The 15,168-nt window shown below is 63.5% G+C and overlaps 1 protein-coding gene across 3 annotated transcripts in view; it reads left to right on the plus strand.

The window, feature by feature from the left end:
• Nucleotides 1–1,901: 1,901 nt before the first annotated feature.
• The window catches only part of PLEKHA6 (pleckstrin homology domain containing A6), a 50,224-nt gene continuing 36,957 nt past the window's right edge, over nucleotides 1,902–15,168 (plus strand). For 2 of the 3 annotated variants that reach the window (XM_014955469.1, XM_014955472.1), the window contains exon 1: nucleotides 1,902–2,044. The gene's annotated coding sequence lies outside the window, so the exon portion shown is untranslated. Of the gene's footprint in view, nucleotides 2,045–10,722; nucleotides 10,778–15,168 lie in introns of those variants that run through there. The other variant, XM_014955468.1, reaches the window with a different exon arrangement.

Below are 15,168 nucleotides of genomic sequence, written 5' to 3' on the forward strand. Positions count from 1 at the left end.
CTGCGGGGGGGGGGGGTGCTGGTGGAACCCTGTTGTTGGGGGGGGGGATAAATGAATGGCAGAGGGTGCCCAAGGAGCTGGTGGGTTGGTGGCATCTCCCGCTTTTGCTCCCCGGGATGATGGGAGCTCTGGAGGCAGGTGGCTGGGGCGATGCCCTGCCTGCAGCCGGGGCCTTGTGCTGCCTGTGCTGCCTGCTCCTGCCTGCTCCTGCCTGCGCTGCCTGCTCCTGCCTCCTCTGCTCCTGCCTGCGCTGCCTGCTCCTGCCTGCTCGTAAACAGGCTGTTATTGTTTGTGCACAGCCGGCAGCGCCCCGGGGGCCGCTTGTGCAACCGGGGCGGGGAGCTGGCTCTGAGCACTGTGGGGCTCGTTGCACCCCAGATGGAGACACCTCCCACCCCATCCATCTCCAGGAGCAGAGGGAACCCCTGGGCTGTTCTCCTGCAGAGCTGGCACCCCCCCCAAAGATGAGCTGCCCCTTCTCAGCACCGAGCCCCCCAGCGTGTGGGGGATGCCACGTGCCATGGGGAGGTCTTCATGGATGTGCCCATCGAGAGCTCGTAAACAGGCTGTTATTGTTTGTGCACAGCCGGCAGCGCCCCGGGGGCCGCTTGTGCAACCGGGGCGGGGAGCTGGCTCTGAGCACTGTGGGGCTCGTTGCACCCCAGATGGAGACACCTCCCACCCCATCCATCTCCAGGAGCAGAGGGAACCCCTGGGCTGTTCTCCTGCAGAGCTGGCACCCCCCCCAAAGATGAGCTGCCCCTTCTCAGCACCGAGCCCCCCAGCGTGTGGGGGATGCCACGTGCCATGGGGAGGTCTTCATGGATGTGCCCATCGGGACCCTCTCTCCGTGCCATGGAGTGGCTTCAACCCCCAGCTGGCAGAGCAGTTTGGGGACTCCCCTTTCCTGCGGGTGATGCCCAGGACTGTCCCCGTGTCCCCAAGCAGGACACACGGCCCCGCTGGCCCCGCGGGCTGGAGCTGGGGTGAAGCGAGCAGCCCAGCCTCGCTGCTGGTATGTGGCCGCCCCGGTTCTGGGCTGTGGCTGAGCCTGGGGAACTGGGAGAAACAGGGCAGGGGTTTGTCTTTCTGGAGTGTTTCCTCCCGCTGGAGGAAGCGTGGCTGTGGCGGTGGCGCTGCCACCAGGAAGTCCCGCGGTGGCACGGAGCAGCCAGGCTCTGGCTATCGGCCACCGTGGCCCTGGCAAGCAGAGGGGCTCAGCTGCGTGCTCTGATTATCGGGCACAGAGCTGGGCACCCACCCCCCTGGATCAGCATGTGGCATCACTGCCCATCACCACTGGGCGAGAAGGACCCAAATTTTCCTTTTTTTTTTTTTTTTCCCCCTGGATTCCTATTGCAGGCACCCCGGCTGCCCATCACCACTGGGCGAGAGGGACTGAAATTTTTCTATTTTTCTTTTTTTTTCCCTGTATTCCTATTGCAGGCACCCCGTGCAGGGTGCTGAGTCCCTCCGACCTCTTTTATCAGGTTAAAAAAAAAAAAACAAAACGCACTATTTGCTTTTCCCATATTGCTTTTTTTAGCAGCCAGGCAGGTGGTGCCCGGATGGTGGGTCCCTGCCCCTTTCCCGAGGGCACAGAGCCCGCTCCCGCTGCCCGGGCAGGGAGAGCTGTCTGGGGCATGAAAATACGACACAAACCAGTGGCAAGGCTTGGCTTTGAGCCGATATCGGTGTGTTTGGCACCAAGACTGGTGGGGGGGGTCTCGGGTGGCGTGGCCGTGGCCGGCGGAGGGCTGGCATGGCCGGGAGCGGCGGGAGTGGCGTACCGGGGGTGTGTGTGTTGTGTGTGTGTGTGTTGTGTGTGTGTGTGTGCGAGCGCCTGTTTATATAGGAAGGAGCCAACCTACAGTTTCAGATTTCAGCCCTCACTTATCAGCCCTGGGCCGCGCTGGGACGTGGCAGCTCTCGCAGGCGGCTGAGGCTTCTCCCCCTTCCCCACCAGCCCCGGGGGGGTCTGGGCATCGAGCCCACCGCCCTCCCCACGGCTGGCACCGTGGCCCCGGCAGCTCCCGGAGAAGAGGTAGGCTGTGCACCCACTGTGGGTGCTCTGTCTGACCCATGGTGGGGTAAGGAGGGGAGCAGGGGGATGGAGGAAGAGCCCCCGGGGCTGGAGCGAAGGGGATGGAGATGCTGGGGGGGTTGCGCTGCGCCGGGGGCTGCCGGTGAGTCGGGCTTTGCTGGAGAACAGCTCGTGGGGTGAGGGTTTGTGGGGACGAGGGGTTGGGGACACAGCCCTGGGTGTCAGGATGGTGGGAGCGTTAAGCCCGTGGAGGGGCCGCGTGTCCCACTTGGGCACGGGACGGACCCGCTGCGCGGGAAAGGCGGGCTGTGCTCTGCCAGGGGTTAAACTCCTCGCAGGGAGCTCAATGGAAGGTGTGGCAGCACAATAAGGCTGGCAGAGCTGGGACTGGGGCAGAGGCTCCGCTCTGCTTCCCCCCGGGATGCGGGGTGGGATGCGGGGTGGGATGCGGGGTGGGATCCTGCCCACCCGGCGGCTGGTGGCTGGGAGGGGATGTCCCCGTGCCCCGTGCCGTGGGGTGGCTCTGAAGCCTGAGGGAGCTGCCGTCCCTGCCCTGAGCTGAGCTGGCTGGGGAATAATGCTGTGATCTCCAATAATGCTGTGATCTCCTGGAAGTGCTGCTTAAAATCACCTCTTCTCCTGGGGGAGACACCCAGCTGCGTCGCCTGCTTTGTCCTGTTTCAAGAAAGGCTTTTTTAAAGCAACCCTCTGCTGTACCCTCTGCTGTACCCTCTGCTGTACCCTCTGCTGTACCCTCTGCTCTACCTGCTGTGCCTCCCTATGCTTTCCCAGAGCCTGGAAAAGCCCCTTCCTCCCCAAACCCTCCAGCCAAGCCTCTGCCATCTCAGAGCACCTGGGAAGGACGGTGACACCAGCACCCTGCAAGTGCTGGAGGATGCTCCAGCCCCGGGTACCAGCGGGTACCACAGCCCCTCTTTGGCGTCTGGCAGCAGCCTGTGGCTGCCGTGGGTCTTCTCTGCTCTGCAGCGTGGGGTGGCTGTGGTTTCCATTCAGATGCTCCTAGATCTCTGTGGGGATGCCAAAGAGATGGGAGGGACCTTCCTGCTGCTCTCCAGGATCGATGGGGTGGTGGGTTTGTAGCTGAGCCTGATCCTGGCACCATCCTGTTCCATCCTCCCCTGTTGCTCCAGCGCTGGCTCTGGTCTGGAGCAAAGCACTCCCTCCTCCCAGCAGCACGTCCTTCGCTCCATGCTGCTGCTGCAGGGCCACTAATTAATTTTGTGACAAGGAGGGACCTTTGGCAGGTTCTGGCAGTGCCCAGCGTGGGTGGGATGTCACCTCTGCGGTCCCTGTGCAGTGACTGCTCCATCCTGCTAGGGCAGAGAGACATATGGGGCGGGAGGATGCATTGGGGCGAGTCAAGTGAAGTGGCTTTTTTTCCATTTACTGGTTTCCTAAGGAGTTGAGCTTTGTGATCACATTCCCTTGTCCATTTCCACTGGCTTCTGGGCCAGATTGGGCTGGGGACACTGGTCTCCGTGCAATGGGGAGCATCCTCCCCTGACCCAAACCCACAGGAAAACAGGAGCCACCACGCTGGAGGCGAGGGGATCTCCCACCTCCCCGGCGCCCGCCTGCTCTTCTCGTGTATCAGCCCCATCTCTGCCCTCTGGAAACTCGGCACAAGCCTCCGGCTCTTCCCAGCACCGAGCAAACCAGTTCCTTGCGGAGGGCAGCCGCCGTGCCGTGCTTGCTCCCCATAACCATCCCGGTGTCCTCGGGGGGATGCTGCGGGCCACTGCGTCGGCGGAGGGCTCAGCCGGGATGTGCCACCGGCGGCAAAGGCATCGCCAGCCCGGCTCAGCCACTCCCGTCCCACCGGCTTCCCCTCCCCGGGCACGGCAGAGGACGCGGGGCTGGGACTGGAGGCTTCATCATCCCCCCGGCTCCAGGACGGAGGGAGGGCTGGGGAGGCGTTTATTTACGTGATGCTGGGGGAGAAAAGGGGAACTGGCAGCAGGCTCGCTGGCAAATGGGATTTCTGGGAAGCGGAAAGCTGGCGCCCGTTCAGCCTGGAACTGTCCTGATTTCCAATTGGAAACATCCCACGGTGACTCAAACTTCATTGAGGGGAAGAGCTCGTTCTGCAGAGCCGAGGCCGCGCCACCGAGCTCGCTCCGCTGCGGAGGTGGCTGCGGGGAGGGGGGATGAGGAAGAAGAGGAAGGCTCTTTGGTGGCACAGAGGCGTGCCCCGTCCCTGCACTGGCTTTGCACCACCCTGGGAGCCTCTGAGGGTCTGGTCTGATGGGTTCAGAGGGTTTTCTGCTTTTTCCCCAGCAAATTCCTTGCTTTTCCCCCTGCAGCTGCCCTCCAGGGCTGCTGTCAGCTTCGTGTGTTAATTAGGACAGGGTTGGGAAGCTGGAAACCGTGGGTGATTCACCGGGAAGCTGTACCCAACTGCCCCGGCCACGGCCCTGGCCACACCAGGGTGTGTTGGGCTGGAGACAGCAATAAAATCAGGGCCATCCCATCTGAGGGCAGCGGAGGAATTGCCAAGGGCTGGGCTGAGCGTTTCACGGCCGGTGGAGGAGGCTGGTGGCTTGGTTTGGCAATCACCTGCAGATAGCCGAGCTCTCAGCAGGTATTAATAGGAAGAGGATGGTGTCCAGCCCCTCCTGTCTGCCCGAGGCTGTGCCCCGGGATGGCTGTGCTGGAGGCAGGAGCTGGCAGATGCCCTGGCTCCCCAGTGCCCACATCCTGGGGCAGAGCCGCTCCGAGCTCGGCAGTGGGACCCTGGGGTTGGTCAGTTGTGGTTTATGGGACCGGTGGGATTTTTGGTGTAGAAAGCCCCAATACAGATTTATCTCTGCTTCCAGAGACCCGTTCTGGCTGCGTCAGCCCAGCACAGGGCTCGGGGGGGTTGGCTGTGGTTGCCCCTGGGATGCCCTGCACCAGGATGGTGTCTCTGCTGGAGGTGGAGACCAGCTCGGCAAAGGCAGCGGATCCTGAGCCTGTGCCTGGGGTCTGGAGGAGGCTTGTCCTTGTTTGGTTTGGTCTGTTTGCTTAAGACCTTTGGTTCCTGCTGTGTTTGTACACGGAGGCTGGGCGGCTCCGGGGCTGGGGGCTGTTGGTGCCAGGGCCAGGAGGAATTGGAGACATTACGGTGCCGCGGGCACCGGGCTCAGCCCCTTGCCCGTGGTTGATACCCACCATGGTGGCTGTTCCTGGGCACTCAGGAGTGCTTTTGCACCCACTGGCTGCTCCGTGGGGCCGTGGGACACGCTGCAGGCGGCTGTGGGGTGGGAGAACCTCGCCAGTGCTCGGCCCGTCCTTGGGAGCTGTTTTGGTGCAACACACGCTTGCACAACTGAGGCGCGTGCACTGTTGCGTCACGAGCTGGGTTACAAGCTGTTCCGAGCCCTGCGAAGGTACAGGATCAGATCTAAAAATGGAGAGTTTCCCCATATACCTCCATCACGCCCATGCCGACGTGAAGGGAAGGGTGGCATTGCACCGGGAAAGGCAACTGGGACGGCGGAGGGTGACGAGCTGCCCACGATGGCAACCCATGGCACGGCAGAGCTGAGCTGCTCCTGCCCCGGGCTAAATCCCCACGGGCACAAGTGGCCACGTTGGGCCATGGTGACCATCAGACCACGATGAAGACAGGCTGAGGGAGCTGGGATTGTTCAGCCTGGAGAAGAGAAGGCTCCGGGGATACCTTATAGCAACCTTTCAATATCTGAAGGGTGCCTATAGAAGAGCTGGGGAGGGACTCTTTGCCAGGAAGGGTAATGATAGGACAAGGGGAAACGGTTTTAAATTGGAAGAAAAAAGATTCAGATTAGATCTCAGGAAGAAATTTTTGACTCTGAGGGTGGTGAGACACTGGAACAGGTTGCCCAGGGAAGTTGTGGCTGCCCCATCCCTGGAGGGGTTCAAGGCCAGGCTGGATGGGGCTTGGAGCAACCTGGTCTGGTGGGAGGTGTCCCTGCCCAGGGCAGGGGGGTTGGGACTCCATGATCTTTGAGGTCCCTTCCAACCCAAACCATTCTATGATTCTATGAGGCCCCGGGGTGCAGGAGCCTCCCTGGGGAGACCCGAGGGTGCTGCTGGCCTCCACCCAGCCTCTCCGCTCCGGCAGGTGTGGGGCTCGGTGCCGGCACAGCACGGCACGGCCCGGCTATGCCAGGAATGTGCCGAATGCGTCGGGGCTTGACTGCGGGAGGTCGGGGCTCAGAGGAGCAGATGAGTCACTTGGAGGGCTGGCAAGAGCTGGGGCAGAGCCAGAGCTGCCCCAGCCCCCTAAAAACCTGCAGCCTCCCCGCACCCCTGGCGCCCGTGGGGAAGGTGCCATGGTCCCGCGGTGACAGCGGGGACACGCAGGCTGGCACTGCTTGCTCTTTGGGGTGCAAGGTGCCCTGTCGTGCCCCCTGTGCCCCGGGGTGCTGTGTTTATGGCTTTTATTTTTCATCCGTGCGAGCGCACCCGTGTGCCAGAGCATTGGAGTGAGAGAGGAGCCCATGGGAAATCCCACAGTGGAAAATTGGTAATTTAGACCAAAACAATCCAAAGCCTCTGCAGGGATCGGCACACAACCTGCTGCGGCTGTGTGAGCCCGGGCTGGGGATCACCCCTCTCCCCCTCCCGGGGGGGCTCAGAGGTGGGCACCCACCTCTGCAGAGCCCCAAAATCTGTGCCAGGAGCAGAGGCATCCCCCCACCAGGGCATCCTTACACCCTGCAATGGGCCCTGCGCCCTCTGAGTGCTCCCAGCTGGGCTCCGTGTCCTGCGTGGGGGGGGAGGAAATTCAATTTTGGATGAGAATTTCAAAAGCTGTGCCCGTATGCAGAGGGACCACGCACACCCCGGGCACGGGGAGCCCAGCCCAGCCCGGCCGCCGGCGGCTCTTATCAGCCGCTGCGTCTGCACGGATTTACAGCTCGCCCCCGCCTGGGGTTTGTTGTTGGGTTGGTTTTTTTTTTTTTTTTGGCCATTTGATGGTCTCGTATCATGATTAAAACCATCCCCGCAGCAGCCCTCCGCTTCCCAGCCTGCGCGGGGTGGTGCCGTGCAGATGTTTGTCCAAGGCTATTTCTGAGCACTCGCAGCTCGGCCGCCCCCGGGGCCGCGGCTGGGGCTGGGGAAGGAGGAATCCGCTGCGTGTCGGTGTGTGGGGAGCAGGAGCCTCCGGGCTGTGAGTACCTCCAGACCCCTGGGAGGTGGGATGGGGGGTGAGGATGAGGGCTGAGCCCCTTTTGTGCCCCTCTTTTGGCACAAAGACGCGCTGGCTGCCCCAAGGTGGAAGCGTCCCCGCTCCAGGGCACGGCACGGGATGCTCCTGGGGGGTGGTGATGCTGGGGGGGCTCGGGATCGGGGGGATATGGGTTTGCTGCCCACTTGTTGTCGTGCCCCAGGGCTGTAAATGAGCAGAGCAGGGCTCTGCCAGCTCCCGGTGATGGCACGGCCGCAGGTTAATCATTCAACCCCGTCGCAGGTTGGGTAACGAAGCCACTGGTGGCGGGGGGGTGACAGGGATGTGTATCCATCCACTTCTCAGGAACAGCCCCCGTGTTCCTCCCCCAGCTCGGGGTCCCAGTGTCCCCTCTCCCTGGTGGTGATCCCGGTGGGTACCGCAGCGTGCGGGACACCCTGGCATGGGGGCACGGGTGGCACCGTGCGCTGGCCAAGTGGCAGCCCCGGGAGCTGAGCCGGCCCCCGGCACGGCCCAGGGAGCCAAGAGCTGGGGCTGGGTTGTAAACACACTGGGATAGAGTTACAGCCATCGATGTTCCTTGGAAAAGCTGCAGGAAGGGAGAGCTCGGGGACCCCTGAGCGGAGAAATCCCTGGCTCCCGCAGCGAGGAGGGGATGGACGTGCCTCCTGCCTCCATGGGCAGCCAGCGGGGAGCAGCCCCACTCCTTGGCAGAAGGCTGTGGGGCTCAGCACCCCGGCTGCCCCCCAGGATGGGGGGAGATTGGGGCTTCCCCGTGGCTGAGCTCTTTATGGCTCGGCTGGACGCAGAGGCAGGATACGGCCCTCGGGGCTGCATGGGGACGTGCAGGGCAGCTGCCAAGGGAGCAGGATAGAGTTACAGCCATCGATGTTCCTTGGAAAAGCTGCAGGAAGGGAGAGCTCGGGGACCCCTGAGCGGAGAAATCCCTGGCTCCCGCAGCGAGGAGGGGATGGACGTGCCTCCTGCCTCCATGGGCAGCCAGCGGGGAGCAGCCCCACTCCTTGGCAGAAGGCTGTGGGGCTCAGCACCCCGGCTGCCCCCCAGGATGGGGGGAGATTGGGGCTTCCCCGTGGCTGAGCTCTTTATGGCTCGGCTGGACGCAGAGGCAGGATACGGCCCTCGGGGCTGCATGGGGACGTGCAGGGCAGCTGCCAAGGGAGCAGTTTGGGGTGCAATGAGGTCCACGGGGGGGTGCAGAGCCCCTTGAAAACCCCTTTGCATCCCCGGCGGGTTGTGCTGCAGCAGCCTGTGACACCGCCGCGTCGTTAAAGGGGCTTTAATGGCCAAGGATGCCTCGGCGTGCGGGCCCCGCAGCGGCGCGGTGCCGAGGGGGTTAAGGCTGGCGGCAGCTGCGGTGGCTGTTAATGATTGATACCAATGACGGTCTCCATGGGGCTCGGGAGGAAGGAAACCGTCCACCCCGGCTGCTGCGGGAGAGCCACCACCGGCTTGGCAGGCGGCGTGGACGGAGGGGACGCGGGGTGGCACCGGTGAGTGTGTACGTGTGTGTGTGTGTGCGTGCAGCGTGGGCAGGGAGCCCGGCCGTGCCACACGTGGGCCATTGTCTGTGGCCGGTGGCCATCGGTGGCCAAGAGCAGCCTGGGGACCCGAGGATGGCCGGCACGGTGACGGGCACAGCCGGGAGTGTGGCAGGGAGGGATGGCAGCGGGGGGGTTGGCAGGGTGGTGTGATTATCCGGTGTGATGGGTTAAGCAGGTGCCGAGGATTTGTCCCCAGCAGGATTTTTCCCAGCCCTGCTGCCCTAATTCCCGCTCCTGACCTGACCTGCCTGGGGAGGGGTTGGGGCCGGGGTTGTTTTGATGCCTCGTGGCGGCGATTGCTTAGGACAGGTATTTCTGCCACTGGAAGTGGTTTCCTAAAGAGCTTAGTGAGAGGTTTAAACCCTCCAGGTCAGGGTCTGGCTTGTGGCTTGGAAGCTGCATTAATGGGTCACCGTTGGCAGAGGTGTCACAGCTGCCCAGGTACCTCCGTACCCCCCAGCTGGGTTTCGGTGGCAGTGCCAAGCCCAGCCATGAGCCGTGGCCATGTCACCCCAACCCCACAATGGTTCCAGGTTTGTGGGAGGCTGCAGAGCATGAGGGGTTTTTTTTTTTTTTTGGCCATTTGATGGTCTCGTATCATGATTAAAACCATCCCCGCAGCAGCCCTCCGCTTCCCAGCCTGCGCGGGGTGGTGCCGTGCAGATGTTTGTCCAAGGCTATTTCTGAGCACTCGCAGCTCGGCCGCCCCCGGGGCCGCGGCTGGGGCTGGGGAAGGAGGAATCCGCTGCGTGTCGGTGTGTGGGGAGCAGGAGCCTCCGGGCTGTGAGTACCTCCAGACCCCTGGGAGGTGGGATGGGGGGTGAGGATGAGGGCTGAGCCCCTTTTGTGCCCCTCTTTTGGCACAAAGACGCGCTGGCTGCCCCAAGGTGGAAGCGTCCCCGCTCCAGGGCACGGCACGGGATGCTCCTGGGGGGTGGTGATGCTGGGGGGGCTCGGGATCGGGGGGATATGGGTTTGCTGCCCACTTGTTGTCGTGCCCCAGGGCTGTAAATGAGCAGAGCAGGGCTCTGCCAGCTCCCGGTGATGGCACGGCCGCAGGTTAATCATTCAACCCCGTCGCAGGTTGGGTAACGAAGCCACTGGTGGCGGGGGGGTGACAGGGATGTGTATCCATCCACTTCTCAGGAACAGCCCCCGTGTTCCTCCCCCAGCTCGGGGTCCCAGTGTCCCCTCTCCCTGGTGGTGATCCCGGTGGGTACCGCAGCGTGCGGGACACCCTGGCATGGGGGCACGGGTGGCACCGTGCGCTGGCCAAGTGGCAGCCCCGGGAGCTGAGCCGGCCCCCGGCACGGCCCAGGGAGCCAAGAGCTGGGGCTGGGTTGTAAACACACTGGGATAGAGTTACAGCCATCGATGTTCCTTGGAAAAGCTGCAGGAAGGGAGAGCTCGGGGACCCCTGAGCGGAGAAATCCCTGGCTCCCGCAGCGAGGAGGGGATGGACGTGCCTCCTGCCTCCATGGGCAGCCAGCGGGGAGCAGCCCCACTCCTTGGCAGAAGGCTGTGGGGCTCAGCACCCCGGCTGCCCCCCAGGATGGGGGGAGATTGGGGCTTCCCCGTGGCTGAGCTCTTTATGGCTCGGCTGGACGCAGAGGCAGGATACGGCCCTCGGGGCTGCATGGGGACGTGCAGGGCAGCTGCCAAGGGAGCACTTTGGGGTGCAATGAGGTCCATGGAGGTGCAGAGCCCCTTGAAAACCCCTTTGCATCCCCGGCGGGTTGTGCTGCAGCAGCCTGTGACACCGCCGCGTCGTTAAAGGGGCTTTAATGGCCAAGGATGCCTCGGCGTGCGGGCCCCGCAGCGGCGCGGTGCCGAGGGGGTTAAGGCTGGCGGCAGCTGCGGTGGCTGTTAATGATTGATACCAATGACGGTCTCCATGGGGCTCGGGAGGAAGGAAACCGTCCACCCCGGCTGCTGCGGGAGAGCCACCACCGGCTTGGCAGGCGGCGTGGACGGAGGGGACGCGGGGTGGCACCGGTGAGTGTGTACGTGTGTGTGTGTGTGCGTGCAGCGTGGGCAGGGAGCCCGGCCGTGCCACACGTGGGCCATTGTCTGTGGCCGGTGGCCATCGGTGGCCAAGAGCAGCCTGGGGACCCGAGGATGGCCGGCACGGTGACGGGCACAGCCGGGAGTGTGGCAGGGAGGGATGGCAGCGGGGGGGTTGGCAGGGTGGTGTGATTATCCGGTGTGATGGGTTAAGCAGGTGCCGAGGATTTGTCCCCAGCAGGATTTTTCCCAGCCCTGCTGCCCTAATTCCCGCTCCTGACCCGACCTGCCTGGGGAGGGGTTGGGGCCGGGGTTGTTTTGATGCCTCGTGGCGGCGATTGCTTAGGACAGGTATTTCTGCCACTGGAAGTGGTTTCCTAAAGAGCTTAGTGAGAGGTTTAAACCCTCCAGGTCAGGGTCTGGCTTGTGGCTTGGGAGCTGCATTAATGGGTCACCGTTGGCAGAGGTGTCACAGCTGCCCAGGTACCTCCGTACCCCCCAGCTGGGTTTCGGTGGCAGTGCCAAGCCCAGCCATGAGCCGTGGCCATGTCACCCCAACCCCACAATGGTTCCAGGTTTGTGGGAGGCTGCAGAGCATGAGGGGAGAGCCAGAAGGATGGCACCCTGATCCCATAAACGCTCTTTATGTCTTGGGTTCACTCGCCCGTGATGGTGGCCTGTGCTTCTTGGTGTCTGCCATGGTCCGTCTCGGTGTGCCAGCAGCCTCCGAGCCCCACAGTGTCCATTTCTATTTGTCCTCGACTGACTTCATCCCCGCTGGTCCCCTGGGGGTCTGCTCCCAGACCACCCCACAACTGGGGAAGGATGCTTGGCCGATGATGCCCCAGGAGAGCTGCTGTGGGGCTGCCCTGTCCCACGTGGGCACGGTGGCTCGGGGACCCTGGCGATGCCGTGCACGTGGGGTCTGGGTTTTGTCCCCAGGAAGGGGCAATAGATAGTTAAAATAGGGCTCAGCACTGCCAGGGCATGGACCATGACCTGCTCTGACCCCGCTCCTGGCCCCCCCTGTCCCCCCGCTGTGACACCCCCACACACGGGATGCTGCTGCGCCTGCCCTGAACTCTCCCCCTCCCGCAGCAGCCCGTTTTTTTGGCTTGGGCCACCCCCCATGGGCCATGCCTGTGATGGAGCCGGGGTTGCTAGGGAGATAAAACACAAACTCCCCGTGCTTTTTTGTGCTTTTTGTGCTTTTTTTTTGTTCTTTTTTTTTTTTTCTCCCCGACCCCAGCTGGAGCGGGAGCAGGAGACTCGCCCTCCCCGCCGCCGGCGATGCTGGCTGCCAGCAGCCGCTTTGTTCTCTGGAAATCCCCTGGCTTCCCCCTGCTCCCGGCCATCCCTCCCAGCCGGGGGCAACGGGGGGGGGCTTCTGCTCTCCATCCCACCCCCACGGACCACGGCCAGCTGGGATGTCCCTGCTTGGGGGCCACCACTGCTCCTGCGCCAGCCTGGCCACGGTGACGTTGAAGGTGGGTGGTGGGTGCGTGGAAGCCACCATCCATCCCGCCCTTGCCCAGGACTTTGCCCCCAGCGCAACGGCCCTGCTGCTTCCCAGACGGACCCGGCTTTTCCTGGGGCAGGGCTCCCACGGGGACACTTGGGGCTAATGGTGAGCGTGTCCTTGCAGGAGCCTGGCCGTGGTGCTTGCTGCCTGCAGCCCCTTACACCCAAACCCTCCTCAGGGTGGTCTCCAGGCTGTGGCTCTCATGGGTGGTGGGTGCTGAGCCATGGCACTCCCCGCCTGCCACCGCGGTGACGTGTGTGGTTTGTCACCGGGGTGAGGTGGCAGAGGGGACAGGCGCTGGGACCAGCACCCTCCCTCCTGTGCAGGACCCAGCGCAGACAAGAGCAGGAGGCAAAATTAACCTTTGCTTTTGCCTCCCTGGCCCCATCCCGGTACCGATGGCACTGGAAGGGGACCGTGGTGGGCTGGCACGGGTACCACAGCGCTGTGCCGGCACCGAGCCGGGCACGGGAGGAGGCTGTGTCTGCAGCAGAGCTGGGTTTTGTTAGCACAGGGTGATGGGGGGGGGCTGTGCTGCCTCCTGGCCCCCAGCCCTGATGGACACGGTGCCGGAAACGCTTGCTCAGCTGGACGCGGGGCCGGGATCAGGACGGGGATGAGGTTATGGAGGAGAAGCGGCTGCCGGTCCCCGCTGTGCCGGGAGCAGCCGGCGGCACCGCAGGGACGGGCTGGAGGGAAACCCCATCTCCACACCAAGGGCTGGTTTTCAAGTGCCCACAAGCCACTTTCTTCCCAAAGAGTGATCTCTCTGGGATTTCCAGGGCTCCTGGGCGGCTCTGATCAGCCCTTGGCAGGGCCTGGCCAGGCACGGGGTGGGGTTTTGCAGCTCTCCATCCCGCCTTCTCCTCTCTCTCCTCTTCCCCTGCAACCTTTTCACCTTTCACTGCCCTCTCCCAGGGTTGGCACAGAACTCTTCCAAGCCCAGGGCAATTTGGAAATGCTGAGCGGCGTTTCCCACCGGGTTGTGGCCCGAGCTTTTGGCCGGGGTTGGGGTTGGGGCTGGCAGAGGGTGCCCTGTGTCCGGCTCAGCCCTGCCGAGGGCGTGGGGAGAGCACGGGGCTGGCTTTGATTTTTTCCTGCTTGAGTCATGGGACGGGGGCTGAAGTAGCTGCAGCAGGAGCAGCCCGGGGCCTCGCTGGGCAGAGAGCCGGGGCCGGGGCCGGTGGAGCAGCCGAGCTGCTGGCACTCATCCCCCGGCTGCAGCGACTCCGCCAGACCCGCTCGTGCTGCGCCTGCAGAATTTAATTTTATTTATTTTTTTTAATATTTTTTTTTCCATTTTTTTTTCCCTATTGCATCTCGAGCACGTGCTGCGCCGGCCCTACGAGTGCCCTGCACCCCCAGCACCGAGCGGGACAGCCCCGGGGGTGCAGAGGGTCTGGTTTATTAGGGGATTATCATGGATTTACTCCTGCCCTTTGCAAGACAGGACTCGGCAGTTTGCACTTTCTCATCCAAGGGTGGATTTTCTCTGCCAACCCCCTTTGCAGGGGCCGCGGGTGACCCCCCCATCCCGTCCCATGGGTGCTGAGCGCTGCAGTTAACGGGGAGAGAAGGGTTTTCAAGGGCTCCTGTCGGAGGAGAGGGATGTGGCTCGGGAGGAGGGGGAGAGGTGAAGAAAGGGCTAGAAAAACAGAGGAAGGAGGCCAGCGCACAGGGCGTGTTTGGCCAGTGGCCACGCAAGCCCCTTGCTCGGGAGCTGCCTGGATGCTCGCCCCGAGAACACGGGGAAAACCTCCAGATGAAGGGTTTTCATTATCGCTCAGGAGGGGGGCTGCTGGCAGCCTTGGCCGCCTGCCTCCCCCTCCTCCTGCTGCTGCCTGCCATGGTCCCAGGGTGGAAAAGCCACGATGGCAACCCCCCCATCCCTGCCGAGTGCCCCGAGGGTTGGGGCGATGGGGCCAGCGAGGAGCTGAGATTCGGGTTGGGGTGTGGGAGGACATGGAGGTTGGATCCACGGCCCAGGCAGGGCTGGTGGGGACAGGGTGGTGGGGCTCCCCACAGCCTCCCCTCCCTGGCCATTCTGCTCTGGATTTAGAGCTTGGCAGGCCCCAGAGCCTGGGCGTCGAGCCTGCATCTCCCCTCCTCCTGCCGCCCTCGCAGCCGCCAGATAACAGCCAGGAGCCCCGACGCCCCGGGGAGGGCCATGGAGCAGGAATGGTTCCCATTAGCTGACGTCTGCCGTGCTACAGGGGGTTTGGGGGGCTGCATCCAGCCAGCCCAGCTGAGCTTGTTGTCTGCTGTTGGAAAGGACCCCCCCCCACTCCCCACAGCAGCCCCCAGAGGGCTTTTTCCATCCCTTCCAGTACGTCCTATCCCATGTCCAACAAGGAGATCTCCCCATGAGGAGGGGTCTCGATGCAGCCAGCTGGGAATCCTGCCCAGGAAGAGCGTGGTTGGCATCACCCCCTGGTTCTTTGCCCCACTGGCATCACCTACGGGTGCTTTGCCCCATGGCAAGCTGTGCTGGGGGCTCACTGCTCCCCACACCCACTCCCCCCGGCGCCCTGGGTGCCCCGAGCCTCGGCGTGGGCTGGTGCTGGGAAATCACTCCCTCCTGTCACCATTTCACCTGCTTCTTGCCAGATGGAAGCTATAAAGCATCCCGCCCTCCCGCCCGGGGTGGCTCTGCCGGGGCTGGGTTGCACCCAGTGCTGCTCCTGGGTGATGTGGGGGGGGGTCCGGCACCCCCACACCATGTTCATGGAGGGGGGAGGTCCTTGGGCTTTGCCGTGGTTTGCAAAAGCTGGAAATCCGTGACCTTCATGGGCTGTGGAAGAGCAAGGGGGAGCCAGGAGGGTTGTTTTCCTGCTCCCAACAAACTTCAGCTTTGGGGAAG

This window comes from Calidris pugnax, unplaced genomic scaffold (genome assembly GCF_001431845.1).
Source record: "Calidris pugnax isolate Ruff unplaced genomic scaffold, ASM143184v1 scaffold215, whole genome shotgun sequence".
NCBI classification, from domain to species: Eukaryota; Metazoa; Chordata; class Aves; order Charadriiformes; family Scolopacidae; genus Calidris; species Calidris pugnax.